This window comes from Polyodon spathula, chromosome 2 (assembly GCF_017654505.1).
Source record: "Polyodon spathula isolate WHYD16114869_AA chromosome 2, ASM1765450v1, whole genome shotgun sequence".
NCBI lineage: Eukaryota > Metazoa > Chordata > Actinopteri > Acipenseriformes > Polyodontidae > Polyodon > Polyodon spathula.
The window spans coordinates 97,976,063-97,991,300 of NC_054535.1; the positions used below are offsets into that span (position 1 = coordinate 97,976,063).

Here is a 15,238-nt window from a genome sequence, read left to right on the forward strand (position 1 = left end):
TTGGAAACTGTTGCTAAGTTGACAGGTCACCAAGGTAACGGACGTGGCCTGTGTTGTTGTTACTCAGCTGCATTGGTACAGTTATTGATAGATCAATGTTCACAATGTTTTGTGTCTAACTTGTTTTTTTTTTTTTTCTTTTTTTTTTTTTCAAATAAAATTTAAATCATGCCGTTAGGTTTTGTCTGGTAGCTTTTGTTATAAAAAATGTCAGATATATTGTGTCAGTGGCTCGACATGGAGCTCCCCCCAACCAGAACCTAAATCATTTGAGAATCAGGTGAGATATCTGAAACGACTAATATGAACTTGTTTATATTCTTAATGTAATATGTTACTGAATTTGCTTGGAATAATCACATTATACATTCTTTTAAGCTGATTTTCTAGCTTGTTATTGCTTTGTAATAATATTGACTATAGGTTGCATGCTGTGACTGTAGGTCTGTCAGAAATACAACAAATGATTGAAGTTTATGGCCATGTTCATGTGAGCTGCTGAACCAAACCCGAGGAACTTGACTATGGACCTTTATTATAATGTTCTCTTCTTTTCCACATGACGTTTGGCATGCTTTTGACAGTAGTAATGTGTTATTATGTCCACTGCTTGATATTAGTATACGATACCTCCAAACAAGTGGTATCTATAAAGAGGTGGGTGTGGAATGATTAGTAAAATGAAATACTTGGAAAACACTATCTAAAAAACATCCGTAAATAATATGCAGTGATGAGTGGTAGTGGTTCAGTTAATGCAGGAAAATGCTAGCGGTAATACCAACCTATCTGTCAAAGTAGATTTAATCATTAAAAAAATGAAATATTGTATTGTTCAGGGTCTTATAGACACTGAAAAGGTTAACCTAAGAGCAAACCTGCCAAACTATTTCAGGGTTGTATTATATTGCCTGTCTACTAAACCAGCATACACCCTCTTCCAACTGCAACATAACTGCTGTGTAAATCTAAAATCTTTAATATAAATATATGTCAAATATACCTGTACCAGTAACTATTCTATTTTCTCTCTTTAGCTCTTAAAAATAGTTCCCAGAGGCAGATCTGAAACTTAAGCAAGTGTCACAGAGTTATAAGATGAAAAGGAAAGAGATTGAAGAAAAGGTTAACCTTGCTCATTATGAAGAGCTAAGGAAAATCCAGAAAATGCAACAAGATTTATGTTTACGGTATATTGAAAAGGTAGCAATCACTACAGCCACCCCATGCATCTTTTCACATTCCTTTTTAAGATTTGACATTTCCAAACTATACTTTTGTTCTTATGGGCCATTTTAACATCTCATGTTGCCAGAACGTGTAAAAGCTTTTATATTGTAAAATATGAACAAGTTTTGATTTAGATTAAAAAAAAAAAAAAAAAAAACTGATGCAACATTTAATACCAAAACAGATTCTGAATAATAGGTATAATGCACGTATGCAGAAAACGTAACATTTCTCATTGCAGTATAAATATAAAATGGTTTCAATCACAACTTGGATCACAAGAGGATATTGCTTTTATCAAGTATTACTTTAAAAGTTTTTCATTTCTATTTCAGCATCACCTAGTTAAAAGAAGACTGGGTGAAATTATGGCGAGGATACAGGCAGCTATTTTTCACATTCCTAAACCCCCACCAAACCACACTCTGAAAGCTACTGCACCACAGAAACAGCAGAAGAAAAAACAGGAATCTCAGGTCAGTGCGCTTCTTTGTAGCAGCCACAACAAGTAGCTACTTGATGCTATCCCTAGATTTTGAAGTATGGATATATGAACAGCTGTATAAACACTACTATTGGCTCAATTATCCTGTCTTCAGGAAAAAAAAAACACACACATCCTGGAACATTACATGTTGTATAGTGTCAGCTGATTCAAAGTTAATAATGGTAGGTCATGCTGACCTACTAGGCATGATTCCAAGATTATTCTTGTTTGGTTTGATTCTGTACAGTATCATTAAAACATCTTGCAGCTTGTGAATGTCTGCTGATAAACATTCTGACACATAATTGGCTGGTTGAAGGTTGTATATTGTAAACTGCTGATTTGTATTTCTGATAAGCCTGATGATGGACATGTGTTTTGATATCCTATACCTATACTATTCTGGGTGTTTAATCTGCTTTATATACTGTAATTTATTTCCATAACTCATTTTCTTTCTTTTTTTTATGTTTTAAATATGTGACCGCCATGGGAAATTTTCATCAGAATACCAACTACAAAGTGATACAAAGCTCCCTGTTTACAGTACATATATTACATGTGTACATTTGTACATTTTTTCCCTAACAGAAAACTCTAACAAAATACAATAATAAAAACTAACAAGAACCTGAATTGTTTTTCAGCCAGTATGTTTCCTATAATTTATGAGCCCATTAGTGTCTAATAGTTTTTTTTCCCCCCAAAGTTCAGTTACCTACCCCATACTATATCATGTTTTTTGTGATACTTTGAGAAAATGTGGAAGAGGCTGCCTCCCTCTGGTGATAGCAGTGCTGCACAGGGGTAAGTGAATACTTTACATGCAAGACCACTTTCATGATCTTATTCAGGTGTGAAAAAATCTATAAATTGCCACACCTTTCAAAGGGAACATGTAGCCATAATTTAAGGCAATACAGTTTTCTAATTGCATGCCAGGAGAATAAAGTACAGACTAAACGATATTGTATGTACTGGATTTTATTAAGATCCTACTGATCCCGGGTGCTGTGAGAGGTGCTGCAAGTCTGATTACAGTACATCAGTATAAATTAACAAATGTGCCGTCAATGAAACATTACTTGTATGCATTCTACATTACTTCAGGATGCCACCGTCGTAGTAGTAGTAGCTAGTAGTAGTAGTAGAACATGAGAATTTAGTTTGTGAATGGTTCTTTCAAAAGCTGTACATCCTGTCAAATAAATATAGCAGGTTTGTACCATGAACAAATCATTATTTTCCTAAACAGTTTATTATAAACTATAAAATGGAAAGAGGATACACCATGAATGTTCAGAAAAAGATATTCAAGATTGTATTGAGAATTGATAATACAGAGTTAGGATTGTTTCAGTAGTCAATACAAACACTACATAGCAGAATACAAGCCTGGGTCCAGCTTTGTTGCGTTTCAAGGCAAATTGCAGTCTTAAAAAATGAACATCCACATGTACACACTTTTTATAAGAGAACTATAGAGATATGTAAAATAAATGGACCATCAGTAATCTCTTGTGTGAAATCTGTGTACAAATTTAGTAAATGAACAAACTCTTATGAACTTCAAGTAATTTCTGACAAACAACAAAATAGACAAACAACAAAACATAGCAAGCTTGATAACTCTGTAGTACACAATTTAAACAGTTACGAGAATCACTAAGTTACTTATTTATGCCGAATCAATTGCTAAAAAATCTTTAGGAATCACACATCTGCCAAATCTGCCATCATGCAGGATAAATGCAGTTATTATTTTTATGGATACGGTATCAAAAGGCAATAACAAAAACGACCTACAACTAACAACTAAAATAATGTTAAATGCACTCATGACAACTAATTGCATTGTTGCACATAACCTCACTTTTAACTATGCAGAATGTACCAACAATAAATGGAACATAATACGACATAAGTATTTTAGCCGCTTAGTCAGCAGTAGTTAATTGTTGTAATCTTGGTCTTTTTTCCACTCTGCTCAGCAGGTGATGTGTGGGTAACTCGGCAGGTATATAGTAAGTTCTGTTCTTTGGCTGGGGGGGCTGTTTAAAAAAAGCTACTATGGATTTTTAGTGCCCTGTCTTCATTTCTTTTTTTTCTTCAGTATAGTATGCATTTCCGATGATAATAAAAAATAACGTTTTGAAATACAGCAACTGAATGATGCTGACGTAGTTTGTTTTCATTGGTTAATTTGCCTTGCTAGGGTGCATACAGCACTACTGTTGGATGACAATGACGGGCGAGTGGAATCCAAGCCTGATACAGTTCATACAGCCGAACTTCATGATCCGGCTCCTGTGAAACCAAACTCCATTCCTTTTTTAAAAAACAATCATATTAATACAGTGTGCTACTAATCTTACGGTCTGAAGTGCTTAGACCAAGATTTTTTTGAAGTCAGTTTGCATTAAAATGATGCAGCATACATTTATAATTTTAAATATGTTTAATATTTCCTAAAGGGATGGGGGGGGGGTAAATTTATGCCCTCCTGGGGTGACAACTGAAATAGCAGTCCCATGGATAAAAAAAAGCACAGCCAAGGAACCCCCCCCCCATCAAATTTCACCCTGGGTGTAATAATAATACACATTGCAGTTAACTGTACAGTAGAATATATTTCAGTGAGCAAAATAAACATACTGTATGTAGCCCACTATTATACCAATATAATCATAGGTGTCGACTTTAAAAATCTCACATGCAGCAGACAAAACCAATAATATTTAAGCCCCCAATGTTATAAGACACACATATTTACCTAAACTTAAACGCTTAAACAAAATATATGTGAAAATAAATTAAGAAAAACATTTCTAACCCATTTTATAATGTAAGCTACAGTAATTCATAGTAGTTTCCAATGCAACATTTTGGAAAGAGAGCTTACAAAAAAATTAAGCATCAGTTGAGAAGTGGAAGGGATTCTCTTCACTGTGGATTCTTAGACATCTGAATTTGAATGTTCTTTATGGTTAAAAAATATTTTATTTTAAGAAGGTATTGAATTACAAAAAATGTACAATATGTTTGTCACATTGTTGGTAAATGGTGTGGCTATAAATACTCAATAGTTAATTCGTATGCATACAACACACATGTGTACAAGTCAAACAACACAAAAAACTATTATCCGTTGTTAATGCTCCAGGTTAATTTATATAATTTTACTCAGTTCAAAAGGATACTAAGTGATAAATTGATTGGGTGTACAGACAGACATGCAGTGTGAAGGGTTCCCAATTGTGTTATTGATTTAACATAAAATGTTCACATTTTAGAAGTGTTCCTGGAAATACGTGAAGATATCCCCCGTACTTTATAACGTATAAATAGTGTCATGTTTTGATTACTAAATATCACAACGTTTTATAAAAATATTCCTTGAGATTAGTGAAGGGGACGGAAACGAAATCTAATTCACATAAAATAACCCAGACATATCGCTGGAACCAAGTCAAAGAAAAAAAGCAATTAAAGTACTCTCCAAACCCTTTATAAACATGGCAGAATTGTTGTTGACATGTTAGAATATGATTGGTCCATTAAGAATAATTACATCTGCAAATTAAATTAAAACTTTTATTTTGGGACAAGTTTTTAAAGTGTTGATAGTATGGTTTGTTTGAATACTATTTATGATAAGCATCTGATTTAATCTCTCTGGATAGAATTTATAGTAGGTTTTACCAATGGCCAGGTTTCCTTGTAAAAAAAGTCTCCCCTTTTACGCATTAATTTGGTAGTACCTTTCGGGTAGTGTGAGTTTTTCTTTTAGCCAGAGAAATTCTCCTTCCAAATGCAAATAACCTAATTAATATTAAAATACGAGAGGGTATAGTTAAATGTGGCCTTATGCAACTACTGATATCGTGCAGCTTTCTTAAACTGGGTTTCCACTACGGTGTTAGGTTGTGTTGAAGCACCACAAGTGCAGCCTGCCTCATTTGACCACCAAAAAAATGTAATAAAAAAAACAAAAACCCAGATTTAGAGTTACACAAATAAAAAAAAAAAAAAAAAAAAAAACAACATTCCATAAGAAAGTACTATCCTTGTATTATTTGCTAAATATGTTTTGACTGCATGTATATTTATTATAAACCTATTATACACGCACATATATAATATATACAAGCTTTCCTACAGAACCATAGCTTCAGCAAGTCTGATCCTTATAGTCTACGAACTAAACTAAAATACCAGCACTTTAGGTTAAGTACCCAATCAAAATGTTTAGCAAAATATTGGTAGTAAACCTACAATAGGCTACCTTACTCAACCACATTTCCCACTACATATTATTCTTATAATAATAATAATAATAATAATAATAATTACCTGAATCCGAATTCCACAGTAAAAGTGCAAGGCTCTCGCCAGTAGAATGTGGTTATATATATATTTATATTTGTTTTTGTTGTTATTGAGGATTCAGTACAGTGGTAGTTGATGTGTGTTCAACACAGTTCTATAGATGCTAATCCACCTGGGACTTTCTGGAACTTTGTTATGAAAATCTTGCAGCTCATGTTAACTTGTCTTATTGAAGAAATTTGTGAAACCAGCAGTTTTTGTTCTTTTTCATGTATGTGTTCTTTTAAAACAAATCTTGCTCAATGAATTAGGTTTAAGAGATGTTACTTCACTGTGGTCCCTTCAGCCTGGTGCTGTCGGTAGCCCTCAGCTATGCTAATTTAATACATTTTGGGGTACAAACTTGTCTTTTTTTTCCTTGGTAGGCATCCATGCTAAGGGACACAAAAGTATAGGCTTAAAGCAATCAGCTATCCAATCAGCTATCCGAACACAAACATAACAAAAGTGTAAAGGATGAAAAAATATCCTTCTGTGCTTCACAAAAGGCTCTGTATTTATTTATGTATTTATTGCAATGGTTCATTTTCTTGATTTGCATTAGCTGCAGTATTTTTATAACCTTGCTTATAAAACAACTTAACTATAAAGCTGAATAAATTGAATAAATGGTCAATAATATATATATATATATATATATATATATATATATATATATATATATATATATATATATATATATACACTATGAAGAGGTCTCTAAACCCCTTGTACTGCATGCTTATATTTTCCTGTTTTGTCAAAGAAGCTGGCCAGGGCTATTTCCAGGTCTCAGATAATAAAGGATTGCTTGGTACGGCCTTTTGTTATAGTAGGAAGTTGTGCAGGGTTACGTTAACAAACAAGGTCTTCATGGCTTTTGGAGATGTTCCCAGTTTTGTTTTTTAAATGATAAAGATCATCAATGAAATATAAATTAAGAATAGCAAGCACGTAACAGTAAAACTGCAAATTCTGTTTGTAGCTCTGCAGTGCTGCACTACAAAAATATTTGTCTTGACTGAGACCATTATTATAATAAAGAAAGCATGCACGGTCTCCTCTGGACTTAAACCACTCAAACATTTGTTTTGGGGGGCCGGAAAATACTATAGTATTTAAAGCGTGATAATTTACAACAGACATCTTTGCTGCTTGGTATGACATATTCACCGCAGAGCACATAATGCTTATGTACCTTTCACCCACATCCTGCAAAAGCAGGTACTGGCACTGAGACAGGAAGAACTAAGCCCCCTTTTCATACTTAATCTGTAGGAGTCACAGGTTGTAGATTTCATTTGAGCTCTGGTTTAAACATTGAATACAAAATATCATGTCAATGTAGACACCTTAAATGTATTCAATCGGCATATATATATATATATATATATATATATATATATATATATATATATATATATATATATATATATATATGCAAGCACTTAATTACACTTATTGTGAGGGTTCAATACATTATAAATAGAAATCAGTTTCACTGATTATAATAACTTGAATGTGGTCTATTGTGTCGATTGTTCTGTTTCTATAAAATTTAACATTTTAAAGAAACCTTGTAATCTGGTAGGCAAAAAATACTTTTAAACTCAGTATTTACATAAACCTGACTTCCACACAAATGAGTTCAACTGTGTAAGTTATTATTACTTACGAAAATAGTTTTCTTATTTTAGACCATGCTGGGGAATGGGTCCCATCTGAGGAGTGTGAAGTAAAAGAACCTCCGGCAAACAACAATGTCCTGGGTCATGTGATTCGCAGATTGTTTGACCTCATAAATCCACCCAGACCAGCAACCCCACCTCCTGAATTCCCTCATTTCTCACTGAATGCATGTGCTATGGGAAAAATGTTTGCTGGCAAATCCACCTGTTTGGCTAAAATAGCAAGAGGTATGTTAAAAAGATTTTCCTAAAAAAAAATAAGACACAGGACATACAGTATACTATGGATCTGTAATCGTCCCAATACAATTGAAAACATAAATCAGTGTAACTGCCTTTCACGTGATTCTACCTACTGTTTATCTATGCCTTTATTCTGAATGTATCACCTTTTGAACCAGGCAGATCTGTATAATGTTGTTTACTGTAGGTGGGTATCTCTAAAACAACTTTGATAATTTGCAACTCTTCAAGTTGGTGGTTGAGGCTTTCTAGCCATCACCCCCTCTAAATTGGTACTGATTTTATCAGGTCAATACTCTTCAATAGGGCAAATGAAAGCTGAATGCATGACTAAAACTGTACAGTAAAGTGTACAAAGTCCTGTCATTTTTGTAGTGAATGTATGGTAAATAATAGTCAACTATAGTAAAACAATATACGAATAGTAAACTGAAACATAGCTGTTAGACTTTTCTAAACATGAAACGTTACAGATTACTATTATATATAAGCAATATTTCTGGATACACCCTTTTCCCTCCTTGTTGTCATTTTACTCATTTCTCTCACTATGATTACTAATAACCCTCATTCTTAACATGCCTCGCTCCCCAATTTAGATCAAAGATACATTGCTGCTGCTGTTTCATGGCGTTGCATGGTTTTCATTATCAATCAGTTTTTGCTGAAGCATCTGAATGTGACTGTTTCTTCAAAGGGAAGGGGCTGCAGATTAACAAAATGGTCTTTGTTATTTTATCAGCTCACCGCATCCAGATTCTGTCTGCTGACTGCCTAGTTCAGGAAGCTGTAAAAGCCTTTAATGACAGTGAAGAGACAGAGATCATAACAGAAGAAAAAGGAAACTAGGAAAGAAAACCAGGTCAGTTGTGTAAACAAATACTCCTACACGTTTCAAACTAACATGATTTACTGTTTGCCATGTAAATAAAATGTGATACCCCATGGTGTGTTACTTTACAAATGTCATCCTTCTGTTAAAGCATTTTAAAACCAAATGACTTATTCATATCATCTTGAAGAAAATGTTTCAGTTCAGTTGGAGGGATTTCTTTAATTTATTTTTCAGAATCACTGCTTAAGACATGTTTTAATAATAGATACAGTGAAATGCAAGGTTAATTTATAGATACAGGTTACATTATGAGTAATGTGAGTGAAGCCGAAGTGGTTTATGATCAAGTTACCAGACTCAGAAAGTACCTAAAATGAGCACAGCTACCCAATTATTATTTTTTTTTCATTTTTATCAAGCTTATCCTACTTGTTTTAGAAACCACTATGTCTTCACAAGGTTTACATCAAAGGTAGTTCCCTTTCATGTATGAAATGTAGCCATTACCTCCTGAAGACCCTAAACCTGAATAAGATATAACAAAGCTGCTCAGCCGACCATATGAGACAATGTGCGCACAGATCTTGTCACCATTTTTCCTTTCAATAACTGACCTGACAGGAGAGCCTATTCAGATAAGTACTCATTACTTTTTCTGCTATAGATTTTCTCATTTATTGTGTTTCCTGTCAAGGAACGGTGCTCACAGAGTCAAACGTGATTATTCAGCCAGTGCATTCACCACATGGCTGGGCAGCTTTAATAGTATTCTGGTTGCATACCAGTCTTATTTGGTGAGGTCCCTCTCTAATAGCCACAGGCCCTCACCACCACAGCTGGATGAGCTGCGTCTGGTTAATAAGAACCTGCTCCGTCTGTCAAAACTGAATGGGCAGGCTGTAGGTAGAAACCTGGCTGTACTGGTACCTGCATGCAAGCAGCTGTCCCAAGCATGCGTGCCTGATGGGGACAAGGCACCGCTGTTGGATCCTCGACCTCAGACAGGTCAACCTGTATCTGAGCTGAAGGAGGTTCAAAATGTTAACAATGCAGCAGCTGTTGCAGTCAATCAGGCCAGGCGACTGGTTCACCACGGTGGACCTCAAAGATGCCTATTTCCAATTCTCCATAAAACCAGCGTACAAGAAGTACCTGTGGTAAACCTTTCAGAGAACAGCGTAGGAGTTCTGGGTCTTGCCTTTTGGCCACTCTCTAGCCCCCGGTGCCTTTTAAAAGTGCATGGAAGCCATCCTGTCCCCATTGAGACTCAAAGGTATCAGAGTACTCAATTATCTGAATGACCGGCTCATTTGTACCCAGTCTCCAGCACAGGCAGACGCCCACGTGGAAGTTGTCACTGGCCACCTTCAACGGTTGGGCCTTATGGTGAATCATGCGAAGAGCCAGCTGACACCTTCTCAGAAAACCTTTTATCTAGAAGTGTGCTTGGACTCCAGATCCATGCTGTCCACTCTGTCGAACGGCAAAGTGCAGAGCCCACCTGTTTAGAGCTCTTTCAGCTCAACAGAGCACTCATGGTAGTGACGTTCCAGAAACTTCTGGGCTTGATGGCAGCAGCTTCTTAGACCCTGCAGAAGGGTTTATCAGACCTCGTTGAACCGCAACCTCCTATTGACAGTGTCGCGCCACTGTCTAAAGGCACTCTCTTGGTGGAAACAGCCTGCTACTAGAAAGGAGGCCGTCATCACGGATGCATCCAGCCTGGCTGGGGCGCTGAGCGGAACACCAGGGGTGTGCAAGGTGTGTGGAACCCCCCTTGGCAGTGTCTCCACATAAATGTTTTGGAGCTGCAGGCAGTTTCCCTGGCTTACAGAATTTTCCATACGGACATCACAACAGTGAGGCCCAGAGCAAGCTTTTGCTCTGGGCACACGAGAACCTCCTCTATCTGCGGGCAGTACACTAGGGGTTGGTATTGGGACTGCGGATCTGTATTGCAATATATCGCAATACAGAAGACAGTATTGCGATATGTATAGCGATACATATTGGAATTTAACGCAGAATGATGCTTGTATGAAATGCCCAGTAACACCAATTTGAAAAATAGAAAAACAGTTTGAAAGCTATTTAAAATTCTCTGAAAACATTGATTTTAAGTGTAATTTTAAATGTATTAGAAATAATATTTGTATTTTCATTTTGTATTAAACATGTTTTTCAAAAGTTTGTCCTATGACTGGCCATAAACATGGGTTTAAAGCTGCTTAATAGATCGGTCAGTGCAGAGACCCGGGGTTTGGAATAAATGACTGACTTTGCTTTTAAGATTTAATATATATTACAAAAGCATAAATAAGTGCTACACATGTATTTAAAATAAAATAAAAATACTGGTAAGTAATGTTCTAAACTATTTATTAGTGTTTCTGCTTTGCTTGTTTTTTCTTGCAAACCAGAACCACTGTTTTTTTTTTTTTTTTTTTTAAATCTGAGATCAAATGCGGTAGGTCCAGAGAAAAAAGATATTCAGAATATAGTGTAAAATGGCATTGTCCAGAACTGTCAGCAGTCTTTAAAAATACATGTAAAAACTATTTAAAATTGCACTGATACAGTTCTTAAATTGGTGACAAATAAAAAATAACTGAGCGTTTGTGCAATTTGTAATTTTATTGGATGCAGAGCTCCTGAAAAAAGATAGGGGGCAGGACGTGCTATATTATACAGGGCATCGTGGTGATTGAAGTTCTGTGCTGGTGATGACCTCATAATTGAAAGAAATAGAAAAACATGCATGATAAAAATAGCCAAAAAATAACCAAACCACCAAAAACAACATTTACCTGCTAGACCCTTTCAAAACAAGCCAAATGACGCTGGAAAACCAACAAATGGCAGCACTGATCAAGGGGGAGCAGACTACAAGCCACACGCGAGACGCACGCATCACCTATTAAATGTTACCTAAAGTTCAATGTACGAGTAAAACATGAATTTGTGTAATTTATTTTAGAAAAATCTATATTTTAATTGCCGTTCTGGTACTTTAAGAGGTAGGCCTACACCAGTGTATGTAAGGTCGGTAGTACCGACAGCATATTTTACTTCAGCCTTGCATAAACAACTACTGCACACAATGTTTGACGCTATACAGTTTTTTATTAGGAATTGATTCCACAAATGTGACTTTGCTTTGCAGAATTTAAGCAGCTCTTACGAGATAATAACTGACATTTTCCAGTAGCCTTTCCCTGAATCAGTTTAACCAATAATACTGGGTATTGTTGTTCAAATACCGGTTATTGTAGTACTTGATGAATATCGCAATATACCGGTATATCTGTATTATCAAGCACCCCTACAGTACACCTACCTGGTGTGACAAACACGGCAGCAGACTTTAGCAAGGAGCGTTCCAAGCACCCCAGAGTGGGGACTTCAGCCTCCTTTGGCAGAGATTCATGAGAGCAGGAATCGACCCACTGTCTCAAATGGCTGCATTTGAGCCATCTGGGTCTGTCCAATAGGGTTATTGACACCCAGCAAAAATGCCAGAGCAGCGTCCACAGATTCCTAGTACGGGTGCAAGTGAGGCATCTTTCCGACGTGGTGCCTTCCTCGGGTGTTCGACCCCACGACCTGTCCCATGGCAGTTATACTGCAATTTTGCAGGACCTATTTGATGATATTGTTTCTCGCTGGAGGCTTAACGTGGTGCTTGATGCACTCATGAAGCCTCCATTTGAGCCCTTGCATTCAGCTTAGCTGAAATTTGTATCCTCAAAGCGGATTTCTTGCTTGCAATCAGCTTCGCAAAGCAGGTGAATGAGATGAAGACATCCTCAATACGAAAGCCTGCTTAATTTTTGCAGAAGCCAGGACAAAGGTTATACTCTGTATCAATCCTGCTTTTTTGCCGAAGACTACCTCAGCATTTCATGTCTTGTAGTCTGTGGAATTGGAGGCTTTCCATCCACCTCCTTTCCAGTCTGACAGAAAGTGGCAGCTCCATACGCTCTGTCCAGTGCGGGCCCTAGCGTATTATGTTGACAGGACGAAAAGTTGAAGGCAGTCAGAACTATTTTTTGTCTGCTATGGGGCGAAGTCCCATGGTCAAGCCTTGTTTAAGCAGCGTGAGTTTCTCCCTTAATGTTTTAGCCCTAGCTACTTGTTAGTGGGGTTCTGAATGGTAACGCACAAGGCAGCCTCGGCTTAGCCTTGTAGCATTCCAGTCGTGCAGCAGTCTTGCCCTTGCGACAGCTTGGGCATACTGACCCATTCGCTAATGGTTTACATTTCATGCTTGAAAGGGAATGTTAGGTTATTATCATAACCCTTGTTCCCTGAAATAGAAAATAACCATTAGCCTTCACATTCGCTGTATCCATTTATTGCTTGAAAGAAAAATGTGTGCAGTCAATTATACCCTTTGGGGCGGGCATGACTGAATCACAGACTCGGCTGAGCATTGTTATATCTTATTCGGGTTTCGGGTCTTTAGGAGGTAAATACCCATTCGGCAATGGTTACATTTCTATTTCAGGGAACCAGGGTTATGATAATAACATTTTCTTTGTTATGTTTTTGTTTTCTTGTTCCCCAATGGTATGGGAATTTCAAAATTTAATGACACACTGAGAGTTTTTTTTGTTGTTGTTGTTTGATGGGCTAGGACATATATTATATGGTAATAAAGCCAATTTGTGACTGTACTTAAGAAGCCAAGCTGCATTGTGATCCTTCATTTTATTATTTTTAAGGCCCAAGAAAACCCATCTTTAACCGGTAGATCTGGTTTAGTTCCAGATAACGTGTCTGGTGCTGAAAATCAACAAATAGTAAAATCATCAGACTCAGGTAAGCCTAGTGTTTTTAAAGTTAATAATAATAATAATAATAATAATAATAATAATAATAATAATAATAATAAAAAACATTAAGGGCAAAAGACTGAAATTCTCATAACTTGGTACTTGTTTCTGCAAGGTAATCACTCCCAGGAGATCCAAAACCAGGCAGTCAAGGTCAACAAAAAGGATTCCAACTCAAAGATGCTCCAGATGTGTTTTCTGGAGATGATGAACAATTCAAACATTAAAAAGAAAACTACATTGGAACTGCTGATATTTCAAAATGTCAAACAACTAGCTGGTAAATGTATTCATAATGAAGGTTAATAAGGATATACGAAGACCTGGAAATAATCAGTATGCTTAAGGATCATTTTAATAGTTTAAAACTTAACATCTGAAAAGTTTTCTTCTTAAGCATTACTAAACATATACAGTATAATTACAATAAAACCTGCAATTCTCTTCTCTTTTTGTCATGATGAGTTTCTAGTTATTGCTCCTGACTTCTGTAATTCATAACATTGTATATACTACACTATACTAGGAGTAGGGGTTTGTTAACATTAAACATTACAATTTAAAAAACAATGTTAATATAATAATTTTTGGTACACAGTACCATTTTCCTGCCAAAGTTGTAATTTAGAATCCACTCAGCTGCTTAATAAGCAGTTATTTGTTATTTGAGACTTTGTGTTCTGAAATGATTGTTATCCGGACACTGTAATGTTTAACAGATTTTACATGGTGTGTATTCATTAGGGATGCAGTATATTCATTCAGTACTCCTTTTTCTAGCCGTCTTCCTGCAGAATCTGGATGGGTCTTGGATAGGTTTCCAGTGAATTTAAATCAAGCGAAACTGTTGGAGAAAGCACTCTCAGGGATTGACCCTGACAAAGCAATCTGAAAAAATGAAAAAACGTAAAGCAGCAGTGTTAACAACAGACCCAACAGCTCCAAAAGAACCACCTTTTCCTCCTCCTGTTTTGGATTTGGCAGTCTTGTTTGATGTGTCTGACAACATTGTGCTGAGACAAGCTGCAAAAAACACATGTATGTAATAATGAAATAACACGGAGAACGATGCTAAAAAAAACAAATAAGTATTCTTGCATATACCTGTATACCATCATTGTGAACAAAATTACGTACTCTGCCCACACAAAATAGATTTACCAATAAGAATCGACTGGCAGTAGGTAAAACAAGAGACCCTGGAATCAGGCAATCAACAGATTAGGAAATAAGCATTGCTCCAAATGTTTGCCTATTTCTTGATATTTTTGCTAGAGGTTACCTGAAATAGTTACCCAGACTACTATTTTGAATAAAGTACATTTTTCCCACTCCATATGGAAAACATCACTTATCAGTATAAAAAAAAAAAGGTAAAGTGGGTAGAATGAGAAAATATATTTTTTACAGGTGGACAACAATCTTCTGACCTCTATCAAGAAGAGTTTAACCCACCCCCAGAAGGATCTACCACAGGTGTTTGAAGCAAAGAAATGGTTCGACGTCCTTTTCCTGATAGAGTACCTGTCCTTGAGTTCCATGTCTGTTTTAA

The 15,238-nt window shown here is 36.2% G+C and overlaps 1 long non-coding RNA gene across 1 annotated transcript; it reads left to right on the top strand.

Annotated features, from left to right (window-relative positions):
- The first annotated feature begins 76 nt into the window (after positions 1-76).
- LOC121328640 lies at positions 77-15,184 on the top strand. The gene is made up of 8 exons (XR_005951702.1): positions 77-280; positions 1,566-1,706; positions 7,783-8,001; positions 8,759-8,878; positions 13,576-13,672; positions 13,802-13,966; positions 14,467-14,724; positions 15,097-15,184. It is a non-coding gene; the product is annotated as an uncharacterized LOC121328640 (long non-coding RNA).
- The last annotated feature ends 54 nt before the right edge of the window (positions 15,185-15,238 follow it).